This window comes from Bufo gargarizans, chromosome 3 (assembly GCF_014858855.1).
Source record: "Bufo gargarizans isolate SCDJY-AF-19 chromosome 3, ASM1485885v1, whole genome shotgun sequence".
In the NCBI taxonomy this organism is placed as follows: Eukaryota; Metazoa; Chordata; class Amphibia; order Anura; family Bufonidae; genus Bufo; species Bufo gargarizans.
The window spans coordinates 126,785,928-126,801,462 of NC_058082.1; positions in this window are offsets into that span (position 1 = coordinate 126,785,928).

Below are 15,535 nucleotides of genomic sequence, written 5' to 3' on the forward strand. Positions count from 1 at the left end.
TGACACAAATAACAGAGTACAGACACATAGAGATACTTACTCCTGTGCTCCGCCTCCTGTGCTCCGCCTCCTGTGCTCCGCCTCCGCCTCCGTGCTCTGCCTGACTGCGGCTGCCTCCCATATTCCGGCGGGCCCCGGCAGTGTAACGTCGCTCACTCCGACGTCACGCGCCTGCTCCGCCTTCAGTGTGGGAGGAGCAGCGCGTGCGACGTAACGTAGTGAGTGACGTCACGTTACAGTTACGCTGCCGCCGCCCGCCAGGTTTGAATGTTGAAGAGCGGGACTGGAGCACTGCCAGACGCCACCAGCTTCTGCCTGCCCAACCCCTGCGCCCCAGTAGTGCCCATTCTAACTGGCTGTCGCTGGTGCCTGCTCAACGGGTTGACTTGTGAACCGTGAATGATTGACAGGCAGTCATTTGTGCACAGCAGTCTGCAGCACATTTGACTACTGCACTGTCAGTCTGTGAAAAACAGTGAATACAATTTGGAGTCCTCCTGACTGACTCCCAGGCAGTAAGTTAGTGATGAGATAGTGAAGTGATAGATTATATTATATTAGATAAGATAGTACCTTATGTAAGTGAGCTATTGAGCTTGTAAATAAACTTGTGCAAACTATATGAGTAGTTAGTAACTACTCATATACTTTGCACAAGTTTATTTACAAGCTCAATAGCTCACTTACATAAGGAACGGACGCACGTCTTACAATAGGGTGGGACACTGTCATGGACACTGTTATGGGGGGGGGGGGGGAGAGATGTGATATGTGGATGATGACACATTTATATAGCACAAGATGCTTGCGCTGCCATATATGTGTGTCATCCACAGATCCCCCCCGGCCACCCATAACAGTGTCATCCACAGATGCCCCCATAACAGTGCGTCATCCACAGATGCCCCCATAACAGTGCGTCATCCACAGATGCCCCTATAACAGTGCGTCATCCACAGATGCCCCCATAACAGTGCGTCATCCACAGATGCCCCCATAACAGTGCGTCATCCACAGATGCCCCCATAACAGTGCGTCATCCACAGATGCCCCCATAACAGTGCGTCATCCACAGATGCCCCCATAACAGTGTCATCCACGGATGCCCCCATAACAGTGTCATCCACAGATGCCCCCATAACAGTGTCATCCACAGGTCCCCCATAACAGTGTGTTATCCACAGGTCCCCCATAACAGTGTGTTATACTGTCATCCACAGGTCCCCCATAACAGTGTGTTATACTGTCATCCACAGGTCCCCCATAACAGTGTGTTATCCACAGGTCCACCATAACAGTGTGTCATACTGTCATCCACAGGTCCCCCATAACAGTGCGTCGTCTACAGGTCCCCCATAACAGTGCGCCTGCGCACTGAGGAGAGACAGAAAGGAGGGCAAATAATCAGTGGAAGCAAGCAGAGGATGGCACAGCAGTCGACTGAATAGCTTCTTTTGTAAGTAAATTGTTTTATTATAAATGTAGTTTAATGTTTTTTTCTTTTATTATATTCTGGTTTTTGCTTGGTTATGTATGATGCTTTTTGATAATAAGTAAATGTAGTGATGCTATAATGTGGACCCCAGGCCTCTCTGATGTCCTGCAGGCTTGGCTGGCGCTGTGGCAGCATACGGTTGGTCAGGCAGCAGAAAGGCTCTGGGGCTGTCATTGTGCTCTGGAACTTTTCCCTTCACAGCCACTGCTCTCTCTCTCTCTCGTACAGTGCAGACTCTGCAAGAGGCTTTCCGTCTGCTCTACATGTTGGCTGAAGCCTTCCTATCTTACTGGTGGCTGGCCCTGCCCCTCAATTGTGCTTCCGATGTTGGCTCCGCCCCTAGACTGCAAGGGGGTGGGGCCTGTTGGGGGTCATGTGATTGGGCTGCTCAGTCAAAAATGCCCGGGCCTAATTTTTGTCCCAGTCCGGCCCCGGTGGAAGGATTACTGCGGCGGTGCGCAACATGACGTGACGTCACGACGCTGACGCCGCGCCGCCTTCACGGATCAATACTTGTATAAAAAAACAAAAACATGTAGAACAATACATTTTGCGAAAAATTTATATATGGATGTCGTTTTTTTTTGCAAAATTTTACAGCTGAAAGTAAAAAATGACATTTTTTTGCTAAAAAATCGTTAAATTTCGATTAATAACAAAAAAGTAAAAATGTCAGCAGCAATGAAATACCACCAAATGAAAGCTCTATTAGTGAGAAGAAAAGGAGGTAAAATTCATTTGGGTGGTAAGTTGCATGACCGAGCGATAAACGGTGAAAGTAGTGTAGTGCAGAAGTGTAAAAAGTGCTCTGGTCATTAAGGGGGTTTCAGCTAGCGGGGTTAAAGTGGTTAAGGAAGGGTTAAGGGGTCTGACTCTATTAAGGGGTGGTTAATGGGTTTTATTAAGGGGGGTTAATGGGTTTATTTCGTTAAGGGGGTGTGCAGGTGTTTTTAATTATTAATGTACTATACTGCTGTACTCGAGTCGGGGAACATCGCCAAGCGGCCAAACACAAATATGAGCGTTTTGAAAACCGTAAAAATGTGTGATTTTGATACCAGTGAAAAGTGCAGTTTTTGTCAGAATGCAAAAAAATTAAAATAAAATGTGAACACTAACTATGCCCCCGGTTTGTGACTACTAAAAAATAGTGGACAATTTTAAATACCCTAGATTGTTTACTTTAACAAATGGCATGTCAAGATGGGAAATTTAAGACTGATATCGCACTAACCAACCCTGGCTAGAACCAAAATATATGAGATTTTTTTTTGCAGAAAACACAAATATGAAGCGAAATCGACCAAGCGGGTCTCAGCAGCGAAAAATTAAGAAGGCAAGAGAATAGTCAGCTGAGGCGATGTCTGGATCAATTTTAAAATATGTTGCACCTTCAACATCTACCGCAGTAGGAGAAAGTGCTGAAGACATACAGTCTGGTGATGTTGCACCTTCAACATCTACCGCAGTAGGAGAAAGTGCTGAAGACATACAGTCTGGTGATGTTGCACCTTCAACATCTACCGCAGTAGGAGAAAGTGCTGAAGACATTCAGTCTGGTGAATCCAGAGGTGAAATGCCTGAAGTATCTTCTCAAGAAAAATTTCTATGTGAACGCGCAAGAATTGGAGAAGATCGTTTTAGCTTCAAGCGGTGAAAGTGATGTAGACGAAGGAGATGCCAGCAAAAGCCTGCATCGGCAAGAATCTGATGATGATGAAGAAGAAAAAGAAGAGGAGACTGTACGACTGTCAGTCTATTCTGATGTTGCTGCTTGGCCAGTTCCAGTTCCAGATGTCTTAAGAGTGGACCTTATTAAGAGGGGAAGTGAACCTTTCCAAAATAGAGATGGGCCATTCAATCCTGTTGAAAGACAAGGACAGAAATCAAAAGGGAAGAGTCGACAGCTGACCACTGCATGGTTCTATAAGGCTCTGCCTAATGGCGAAAAAATTCTTAGAACGTGGATGGTGTACTCTCCATCAAAACAGAGTTTGTTTTGTTTCTGCTGCAGACTTTTTGCTGTAGATGACAAACTAACAGGTACATCTAGTTTTGTTACTGGGTTTCAATTGTGGTGGAAGCTGAACCCAAAGGTGTTTGATCATGAGGCTTCTGAGCAGCATCTTACATGCTTGGAGAAATGGAAGACCTTGAGAGCAGGATTGAAGCTACAAAAATGCCTTTATCATGTCCATCAAACAACAGTGGACAGAGAGAAAAGGAAATGGAGGGATATTTTGCATCGCCTCTTGGATGTAACTTTGTTTCTGGCTCACCAGAATCTTCCTTTTCGTGGTCATAGAGAGACCATGTCATCAGCAAACAAAGGAAACTTCCTGGAATTGATAGATTTGCTCTCAAACTATGATCCCATTTTAAAGGAACATTCCATGCGACTGAAACATGCTGTTGATTCTGGAAAGAGAATGACTTCCTATTTCTCTCCAAAAATTCAGAATGAATTAATTTGTCTTTTGGGGAATCACGTGAAGGACAAAATAGTGGCTGATATCAAGAAAGCAAAATACTTTGGGATTCTTTTTGACAGCACCCCTGATGTGTCCCACACTGATCAGATGTGTGAAGTGATCAGATATGTTCATATTGAAGGTGACAAGGTTGAAGTAAAAGAATCATTCTTGAGCTTCTTTCCTATTGCTGGAAAGACTGCTGCTGAGCTCACAGAAAATATCCTGCAACATCTGGAGGAAGATGGACTAGACATAAGTCTTTGCCGTGGTCAAGGATATGATAATGCTGTAACTATGGCAGGGATTCATGGTGGTGTGCAGGCAAAAATAAAAGAGATTAATCCCAAGGCTTTGTTTATGCCATGTGCAAATCATTCCCTGAACCTCTGTGGGGTGCACTCATTTGGAAGTGTTGTTTCCTGTGTGACCTTTTTTGGAACATTGGAGAGGTGTGTATTCCTTTTTTTCGGTTTCTACACATCGTTGGGAATTGCTGATGGAGAACTTAGGTGTGACAGTGAAAAGACTTTCCCAAACAAGATGGAGCGCTCATTATGATGCTGTGAAGCCAGTGAGGGCAAATTTCGAAAAACTGACTTCAACCCTTGAAAAACTGTGTAATCCCGAAGAAAATGTGCACACAAGAGGATCGGCTCAGATGTTGCTCTCTGCCGTATGTGATTTTTCTTTTTTGTGTTACCTTGCTTTCTGGTGTGAAGTTCTAGAAGAAGTTAATATCACACAGAAGTATTTGCAAACAGTGGGACTCACTCTTGAAAGCTTTTCTTGCAGATCAGCGCAGTGAAATAGTGGAGAAGGCCATTTGTTATGCAACTACTACATGTGAAGAAATGGACATTTCTATGGAAAGGAGAGGGAGAGTAAAGCTCCGGAAATCAATGCCAGGAGAGAAGGCAAAGGACGCTGGTCTCACATTGCCAGAGGAAATGAAAAGGGCTATGTTTGAGTGCCTTGATCGTTTTCATCACGAGTTGGCAATTCGTTCTAAGGCAATTGAAAAAATCCTCTGGTAGTTGCAACAGAGGAAGATATTCGGAAGTATACACCAAAATTGACTGAGATTTTTGACGAATTCTCCAATGAAGACATCTTTATGGAAATTGAACGTCTTCGGAGGCATTTGGAAGCTGCCAAAATCAGTGTGGAAGAAGCAAAGAAATGGACGGTATTGCAGTTCCTGGAGTTCATTGTTAAATGGGATTTTTGTGAATCTCTGCCAACTTTGTCATTGTGTTTAAGATTCTTTTTGACTCTCTGTGTGTCTATTGCTTCATGTGAAAAAAGTTTTTCCAAATTAAAATTGATAAAAAATTTCTTTCGCTCAACCCTGAGTGAGACAAGGTTGACAAATCTGGCCATACTTTCCATTGAGCATGAATATGCAAGGCAGATTAGCTTTGATGAAGTAATCGATAAATTTGCAGAAATGAAGGCTCGAAGGCAGAGGATGTAAATCCTTTCCAATTACCTCGGCCTAATAGACTGAGTGGTCACTTTGGATCGCAGTTTCTAGAAAGCTGTTCAGTAATTATTTAAGTTTAATTTATTTCCAAGTTAATTTATTTTTCACAGTTATAGTTTTTTCAAGTTGATATAGAGCTTACAAATTTGTAATAAATATTATTGAAAACATTGAAAAAGTTTGTGCATGTTTTCTTAACTTTCTTGGGGGGGGGGGGGGGGGGGGGCAAACAAAGGGTTCGCCCCGGGTGCCAAATGCTCTAGGTACGCCCCTGCCTACGGCTAGTCTGCAGGAGGTATTTAAAGGCACCTCTTCCCACAGGAAGGTACCTGAGCAACTTTTATGCACTTTGCCTGACTGCCTACTGCCCTGACTTCTGCCTTTGTACCCTGACTACATTTCCGTCTGATCAGCCTCTGGCCTTCCAGCATCCAAAGGGAAAAACAATTGTAAAAAATAGGGAAAAAAAAGAAAAATTAGACATATTAGGTACCGCCGAGTCCGTATCGACCAGCTCTATACAACTGTCACATGACCTAACCCCTATTAGGTCAACACCATAAAAATAAAAAAAACTGTGCAAAATAAAAAAAAATTTGGTCACCTTACATCACTAAAAGTGAAACACCAAGCGATCAAAAAGGCGTATACCCCCAAAATAGTACCATTCTAACCATCACCTCATCCTAAAAAAAAGTTAGCCCCACCTAAGACAATAATATAACAAATTATATTATTGTGTAAAACTTACATAAATAAAAATAAGTAGACATATTAGGTATCACCGCGTCCGTAATACCCTGCTCTATAAAATTATCACATGAACTAACCCCTCAGGTGAATACCGTAAAAAAATTTAAAATAGTGCCAATCAAACCGTCATCTCATCCCGCAAAATTTATACCCTACCTAAGACAATCGCCCCCAAAAACTGAAAACAACTATGGCTCTCAGACTATGGAGACACTAAAACATTATTTTTTTTGTTTAAAAAATAATATCATTGTGTAAAACTTACATAAATAAAAAAATATACATATTAGGTATCGCCGCATCCGTAATAACCTGCTCTCTAAAAATATCACATGACCTAACCCCTCAGGTGAACACCGTAAAAATAAAAATATCAAAACGATGTCAAAAAAGCCATTTTTGTCACTTTACATCATAAAAAGATTAAAAGCAAGCGATCAAAAAGTCATATGCACCCTATTATAGTACCAATCAAACCGTCATTTCATCCTGAAAAAAACTGAGCCCCTACACAAGACAGTCTGACAGTTTCAGAATGTGGACACACTAAAAAATCTTTATTTTTATTTTTTTATGCTTTGTTATGTAAAACTGAAACAAACAACCCAAAAAATGTCAGTCATATTTGGTATTGTCAAAATAGTTATATTTAGTATTGTCGCGTCCATAACAACTTGCTCTATAAAAATATCACATGATCTAACCTGTCAGATGAATGTTGTAAATAAAAAAAATAAAAACGGTGACAAAACAGCTATTTTTTGTTACCTTGCCTCACAAAAAGTGTAATATAGAGCAGCCAAAAATCATATGTACCCTAAAATAGTACTATCAAAACTGCCACCTTATCCCGTTGTTTCCAAAATGGGGTCACTTTTTGGGAGTTTCTACTCTAGGGGTGCATCAGGGGGGCTTCAAATAGGACATGGTGTCAATTCCTTTCCTTCTGCGCAATGCCGTGTGCCCGTACAGCAGTTTACGACCACATATTAGGTGCTTCTGTAAACTACAGAATCAGGGCCATAAATATTGAGTTTTGGTTGGCTGTTAATCCTTGCTTTGTAACTGGAAAAAATTTATTAAAATGGAAAATCCGCCAAAAAAGTGAAATTCTGAAATTTCCTCTCCATTTTTTCCATTAATTCGTGTGGAACACCTAAAGGGTTAACTAAGTTTGTAAAATCAGTTTTGAATCCTTAAGGGGTGTAGTTTCTAAAATGGAGTAATTTTTGGGTGGTTTCTCATGAGGATCAATACTGTAGGATCCGAAACACGTAGACCTGGATTGCCTTTGGTTTTTAGCGCACTGCATTATTAAAAGATACCACGTTATTTGTAAGCTGGATTTTCATTTTTTTTCTTTACTTGGATACGTACCTTCACGCCTATGTTCCCACCGTTGTCCGTGCATCCTTTGATTGGCCTCAGGTGAGCACACCACCCTTGCTTTCTCCTTATACCTCTGATTTAGTCCGCGTAGCTTACATATCCACTTTTCACCAACCACTACATATTAACCCCTTAAGGACCGGGCTCATTTTCACCTTAAGGACCGGGCCATTTTTTGCAAATCTGACCAGTGTCACTTTAAGTGCTCATAACTTTCAAACGCTTTGACTTACCCAGGCCGTTCTGAGATTGTTTTTTCGTCACATATTGTACTTCATGACACTGCTAAAATTGGGTCAAAAAAGTTATTTTTTTTGCATAAAAAAATACATTTTTTACCCAAAATTTTGAAAAATTAGCAAATTTCAAAGTTTCAGTTTCTCTACTTCTGTAATACATAGTAATACCCCCAAAAATTGTGATGACTTTACATTCCCCATATGTCTACTTCATGTTTGTAGCATTTTGGGAATGATATTTTATTTTTTGGGGATGTTACAAGGCTTAGAAGTTTAGAAGCAAATTTTGAAATTTTTGAGAAATCTTCAAAATCCCACTTTTTATGGACCAGTTCAGGTTTGAAGTCATATTGTGAGGCTTAGATAATAGAAACCTCCCAAAAATGACCCCATTCTAGAAACTACACCCCTCAAGGTATTCAAAACTGTTTTTTCAAACTTTATTAACCCTTTAGGTGTTCCACAAGAGTTAATGGCAGATGGAGAAACAATTTTGAAATTTCTATTTTTTGGAAAATTTTCCAATATAATCAATTTTTTCCAGGAGTAAAACAAGGGTTAACTGCCAAACAACACTCAAAATGGGTTGCCCTGATTCTGTAGTTTGCAAAAACACCCCATATGTGGTCGTAAACTACTGTTTGGCCGAACGGTAGCACATAGAAGGAGGGGAACACCATATGGGTTTTGGAAGGCAGATTTTGCAGGACTGGTTTTGTTTATACCATGTCCCATTTGAAGCCCCCTGTTGCACCCCTAGAATAGAAATTTCAAAAAAGTGACTCCATCTAAGAAAGTACACCCCTCAAGGTATTCAAAACTGGGTTTACAAACTTTGTTAACCCTTTAGGTGTTCCACAAGAGTTAATGGCAGATGGAGAAACAATTATGAAATTTCAATTTTTTGGAAAATTTTCCAATATAATCAATTTTTTCTAGGAGTAAAACAAGGGTTAACTGCCAAACAACACTCAAAATGGGTTGCCCTGATTCTGTAGTTTGCAAAAACACCCCATATGTGGTCGTAAACTACTGTTTGGCCGAACGGTAGCACATAGAAGGAGGGGAACACCATATGGGTTTTGGAAGGCAGATTTTGCAGGACTGGTTTTGTTTATACCATGTCCCATTTGAAGCCCCCTGTTGCACCCCTAGAATAGAAATTTCAAAAAAGTGACTCCATCTAAGAAAGTACACCCCTCAAGGTATTCAAAACTGGGTTTACAAACTTTGTTAACCCTTTAGGTGTTCCACAAGAGTTAATGGCAGATGGAGAAACAATTATGAAATTTCAATTTTTTGGAAAATTTTCCAATATAATCAATTTTTTCTAGGAGTAAAACAAGGGTTAACTGCCAAACAACACTCAAAATGGGTTGCCCTGATTCTGTAGTTTGCAAAAACACCCCATATGTGGTCGTAAACTACTGTTTGGCCGAACGGTAGCACATAGAAGGAGGGGAACACCATATGGGTTTTGGAAGGCAGATTTTGCAGGACTGGTTTTGTTTATACCATGTCCCATTTGAAGCCCCCTGTTGCACCCCTAGAATAGAAATTTCAAAAAAGTGACTCCATCTAAGAAAGTACACCCCTCAAGGTATTCAAAACTGGGTTTACAAACTTTGTTAACCCTTTAGGTGTTCCACAAGAGTTAATGGCAGATGGAGAAACAATTATGAAATTTCAATTTTTTGGAAAATTTTCCAATATAATCAATTTTTTCTAGGAGTAAAACAAGGGTTAACTGCCAAACAACACTCAAAATGGGTTGCCCTGATTCTGTAGTTTGCAAAAACACCCCATATGTGGTCGTAAACTACTGTTTGGCCGAACGGTAGCACATAGAAGGAGGGGAACACCATATGGGTTTTGGAAGGCAGATTTTGCAGGACTGGTTTTGTTTATACCATGTCCCATTTGAAGCCCCCTGTTGCACCCCTAGAATAGAAATTTCAAAAAAGTGACTCCATCTAAGAAAGTACACCCCTCAAGGTATTCAAAACTGGGTTTACAAACTTTGTTAACCCTTTAGGTGTTCCACAAGAGTTAATGGCAGATGGAGAAACAATTATGAAATTTAAATTTTTTGGAAAATTTTCCAATATAATCAATTTTTTCTAGGAGTAAAACAAGGGTTAACTGCCAAACAACACTCAAAATGGGTTGCCCTGATTCTGTAGTTTGCAAAAACACCCCATATGTGGTCGTAAACTACTGTTTGGCCGAACGGTAGCACATAGAAGGAGGGGAACACCATATGGGTTTTGGAAGGCAGATTTTGCAGGACTGGTTTTGTTTATACCATGTCCCATTTGAAGCCCCCTGTTGCACCCCTAGAATAGAAATTTCAAAAAAGTGACTCCATCTAAGAAAGTACACCCCTCAAGGTATTCAAAACTGGGTTTACAAACTTTGTTAACCCTTTAGGTGTTCCACAAGAGTTAATGGCAGATGGAGAAACAATTATGAAATTTCAATTTTTTGGAAAATTTTCCAATATAATCAATTTTTTCTAGGAGTAAAACAAGGGTTAACTGCCAAACAACACTCAAAATGGGTTGCCCTGATTCTGTAGTTTGCAGAAACACCCCATATGTGGTGGTAAACTACTATTTGGCTAAACGGCAGGACATAGAAGAAGGGGAACGCCATATGGTTTTTGGAAGGCAGATTTTGCTGGACTGGTTTATTTACACCATGTACCCTTTCAAGCCCCCTGATGCACCCCTAGAGTAGAAACTCCATAAAAGTGACCCCATCTAGGAAACTACGGGATAAGGTGGTTGTTGTTTTGGGACTATTTTTGGGGTAAATTTGATATTTGGTTGCTCTATATTACTCTTTTTTGAGGCAATGTAACAAAAAAATTAAAATCTAAAATTGTTTCTACATTCGCTATTTAGTTTTGTGGAACACCTAAAGGGTTAACATAGTTTGTAAAGTAACTTTTGAATACCTTGAGGGGTGTAGTTTCTTAGATGGGGTCACTTTTTTGGAGTTTCTAGTCTGGGCTACATCAGGGGGGGCTTCTAATGGGACATGGTGTCAAAAAAAAAACTGTCCATCAAAATCTGCCTTCCAGAAACCGTATGGCGTTCCCTTCGTTCTATGCCCTGCCGTGCGGCTATATAGCCATTTACGACCACATATGGGGTGTTTCTGCAAACGACAGAATCGGGGCAATAAATATTTAGTTTTGTTTGGCTGTTAACCCTTGCTTTATTACCGGCAAAATGGATTTAAATTGAAATTTTGCCCAAAAATAGGTGTTTTGGCACCGTTTTTATTTTATATTTTTAACACCGTTCATCCGAGGCGTTTGGTCAAAAGTTATTTTTATAGCGACGACTTTTACGCACGCGACGATGCCCAATATGTATGGCTCTCAGACTTTGGAGACACTAAGCAGGCATCCTAAAACTGCGGCCCTCCAGATGTTGTAAAACTACAATTCCCACCATGCCCTGCTGATGGCTGTAGGTTGTCTGGGCATGCTGGGAGTTATAGTTTTACAACATCTGGAGGGCCGCAGTTTGAGGATGCCTGCACTAAAACTAATATTTTTGGGGGAAAGAAAAATAGTTTTCGTGTCTCCAAAGTCTGAGAGCCATAGTGTTTTATGTTCTCTAGTGAACTGTTGGGGATTATAAAAATTTAGTACTCCATGGAAGTGTGATACTCCCTGAAGCAATCGATAACGCAGAGGCCCGGATGATCGGGGCACGTGTCGCACTGAGTGGTGGTGTCCTTCCGTATCCCCCTCCTGCGACACACTCTGCACTTTTTTTGGGTTCGTCCCTTCTTTCCAGTATGGGGGACCACACCTGGAAAGTGTTGGCCAGGGACGATCCGGGCGCCTCCAGTTCCCGAGGTACTCCGGCCTGCTCTTTCCCGGTCCGAAAAGATCAGGTCCTTGAGGACTGCCTCATAGAATTGGAGGAATGTCCCTGTGCTGCCAGCGCTTCGGGATAGTACAAAAGAGTTGTACATGGCAACCTGCACCAAGTAGACCGCAACTTTTTTGTACCATGCCCGGGTTTTGCGCATGGCGTTATATGGCGTGAGGACTTGATCCGAGAGATCAACTCCTCCCATATACCGATTGTAGTCGACGATACAATCGGGCTTGAGGACCGTTGCCGCGGTACCTCGCACAGGGACTGGGGTGGTGCCGTTACCGTGGATTGTGGACAGCATAAGGACATCCCTCTTGTCCTTATACCTGACCAGCAACAGGTTTCCACTGGTAAGTGCACGGGTCTCACCCCTGGGGATAGGTACCTGGAGGGGGTAGGCAGGGAGGCCGCGCTGATTTTTCCGCACGGTCCCACAAGCGAACGTAGATCTGGCGGCAAGGGACCTGAACAAGGGAATGCTGGTATAAAAGTTATCCACGTACAAGTGGTAACCATTATCCAGCAGTGGGTACATAAGGTCCCACACGAGTTTCCCGCTAACACCCAGAGTGGGGGGACATTCTGGGGGTTGAATACGGGAATCTCGCCCCTCGTACACACGAAATTTGTACGTGTACCCTGAGGTACTCTCACAAATTTTGTATAGCTTCACGCCATACCTCGCTCGCTTTGTGGGAATATATTGGCGGAAACTGAGTCTCCCCTTGAACGCAATGAGCGACTCATCAACCGCGACCTCCCTTCCAGGTACGTAGGCCTGCTGAAATGTGGCCCCAAAGTGATCGATGACAGGCCGTATCTTATACAGCCGGTCATAGGCAGGATCACCTCGGGGTGGACATGCTGCATTATCGGAATAATGCAGACATTTCCGGATGGCCTCAAACCGGGAGCGTGTCATGACCATACTGTACAGTGGGGTCTGGTACAGGACGTCCCCACTCCAGTATTGCCTGACACTGGGTTTTTGGACTAGACCCATATGCAGCACGAGGCCCCAAAATGTCCTCATTTCGGCTGCACTGACCGGCGTCCAGCCACCGGGTCTAGCCAAAACTGAGCCTGGGTTTTGAGCGACGAACTGTTGGGCGTACAGATTCGTCTGCTCCACCATCAAATTCACCAGTGGGTTACTGAAAAAAAAACTAAAATAGTCAATTTCAGTAAACCCCACTGTGGGAATCTGGATTCCAGGATTGCCAGCGAAATCCGGAATCTCAGGCTCAAAGTCCACTGGGGGACACCAGCTAAGTTCATCGGCAGGGGTCTCCGGTGAACTTATTTGGTGGGCCGGGAAACCAGTACGAACCCCAGGGCGGCTCGTACTAGGGTGGGCCACAGGATCCCTAGCATGTGCGGCCCCTGGCTCCGCCTGGCGGCGTCTCCGCCGCCTTGGTGGCTCATCGTCATCCGATGATGATGAGGAGGATGCTGATGATAAGAGGAATGTGGGGTCATCCTCATCCTCACTGGGGCTCTCGGAGTCGGAGGCAATCTGGGCATATGCCTCCTCGGCCGAGAACACCCGGCGGGCCATGGGTGTGTGTGCGTGTAGGTGTGCGTGTGTGTAAAACTTTATTATATGTGCGTGTGTGTGGGGGCAACGGGTGTTCGCGTACTAAAAAAAGGAAAAAAGGGCAAGTGTTAGGAAAAAAAAAAAGTTGCTGATTAGCGGTACAACGCTGATCAGCGGTGGGGCAGGCGATGCGCTAACAGTGGACGGACGCTAAAAAGTGCCGACCAGTCAGCGAACGCAGAAAAAAAGTGGTGGTGAGGGGGCTAGTGGTGGTGGTGGGGGGGGGGGGTTGGGGGGAGTGGTGGGGGGATGGGTGGAGGGGGTGGGGGGGCTGGTGGTGGTGGGGGGCTGGTAGGGGAGGGCAAGTGTCAGGGGGGGGTCTGGGGTCTGTTAGATGGATCAAAAAAAGTTTTGTGTAAAAGTTAAAAGTTTTTTTTTTTTTTTTTTTTTTCCTAACTAACTTTTCCCTTCTTTCCCTGCCTAACGATGCCTCTCCCTCACTGACCCTAACCTACCTGGGTGGCGATGGGTGCAGGAGGGTGATGGATGGCGATTAGGGGGACACAGGAGCTGGTGCTGGACGATGCTGCCGGGTGCTCGTGCAGAACAGGAAGAGGAGGGGAGAGAGGAGCGCAGGAAGTTTGAATCTCGCGCCTCTCTCCCCTGCACCAATCAGCACCCTGGACAGCAGTGTTCAGCACCAGGGCCAGCACCGCCTCCTCAAATCCTCGGACTGCGATTGGTGGTGTATAATTACGCCACCGATCGCAGTCTTTTTCCGGTTCATCGGGTCACCGGACACCCGAATGGACCGGAAACGCAGAAAACCGCAGGTCTGAATTGACCTGTGGTTTTCTGCGATCGCCGATACGGGGGGGTCAAATGACCCCCCCCTGCGTTGTTACGGGATGCCGGCTGAATGATTTCAGCCGAAATCCCGTTCCGATTAACCCCCGCGGCGCCGGAATGCCGATTTTAAGTCAGGACGTACCGGTACGCCCTTGGTCCTTAAGGACTCGGGAAATAGGGCGTACCGGTACGCCCTGTGTCCTTAAGGGGTTAATTTCTATAAAACACCTGCTAGGTCAAAAGTGCCCTTTCTACCCCTTAAAATGTTCGTACAGGGGTGCTCTTTCCAAAATGGGGTCACTTCTTGGGGTTTTTCATTTCTGGGGACCTCAGGATTTTTTTTAAATGTGACATGGCAGCTAAAATCCATGTCTGTTTATTCAAGCCTGTGAAAACCATAGTTTGTACTTTGCCTCTAGAGGCCTGCTGTGCACCAAAACAGCAGGCTACGACGGGGTTTGCAAAATGTGGAGAAAATGAAGAACATATACTGGGGTGCATTTTCTCCTTTAACCCCTTGTGAAAGTGAAAAATTGGGGTCTGCTAGTAATTTTTCATTTTAACAAATGTGTGCTTTGAAATGCTTCTCTCAAGTAATTCTGCCTTCTGTGAGACACCTGTTTGCTAAAAAGTACCCTTTCCACCACTTAAAATGTTCGTACGGGGGTGCTCTTTCCAACATAGGGTCACTTCCTGGGGTTTTTCATTTCTGGGGACCTCAGGAATTTATTTAATGCGACATGGCACTTAAAATACATGTCTGCCAATTCAGGCCAGCAAAATCCATATTTAGCTGTTTGTATCTAGAGCCCTGCCATGTGCCCATACATCATTTTTTGAGCTCATATGTGTCATGGAACCATGAACCAGACGTACAACAAGAGATAAGTGGAAATAAGAAGGCTTTATTGAAAATCAAGCTGTAAGGCAAAAGTCCAAACGGATGGCTAAACCGAAGCAGGGTCTTGCGAAGCCAGAGGTCAGGAACCAGAAGGGTAGTCAGACGAAGCCTGGATCAGGAACCAGCAGGGTAGTCAGACAAAGCCTGGATCAGGAACCAGCAGGGTAGTCAGACGAAGCCAGGATCAGGAACCAGAAGCAGCAGCAGTCTTAGAAGCATGTGAACACAGGAGGACCAAGCAAGGAACTGAAGCCACAGACCTCCTATATATATGAGCTAGGCATCCAGCTCCTCCCAGTGGGAAGGAGAAGCCGCAGGGTGGGAGGCTACAAGAAACCCAGAAACCAAGATGGCCGCCAGCACATGTCAAACGAAGGAGAACAGCAAGAAGGTAAGACCATGACAGTACCTCCCCCTCAAGGGCCCCTCCTCCGCGGAGTAAAGAACGGTTTCTGAGGGAAGCGTGCGTGGAAGGCTCGGAGCAAGGCAGGAGCATGGACATCTGCGGAGGGAACC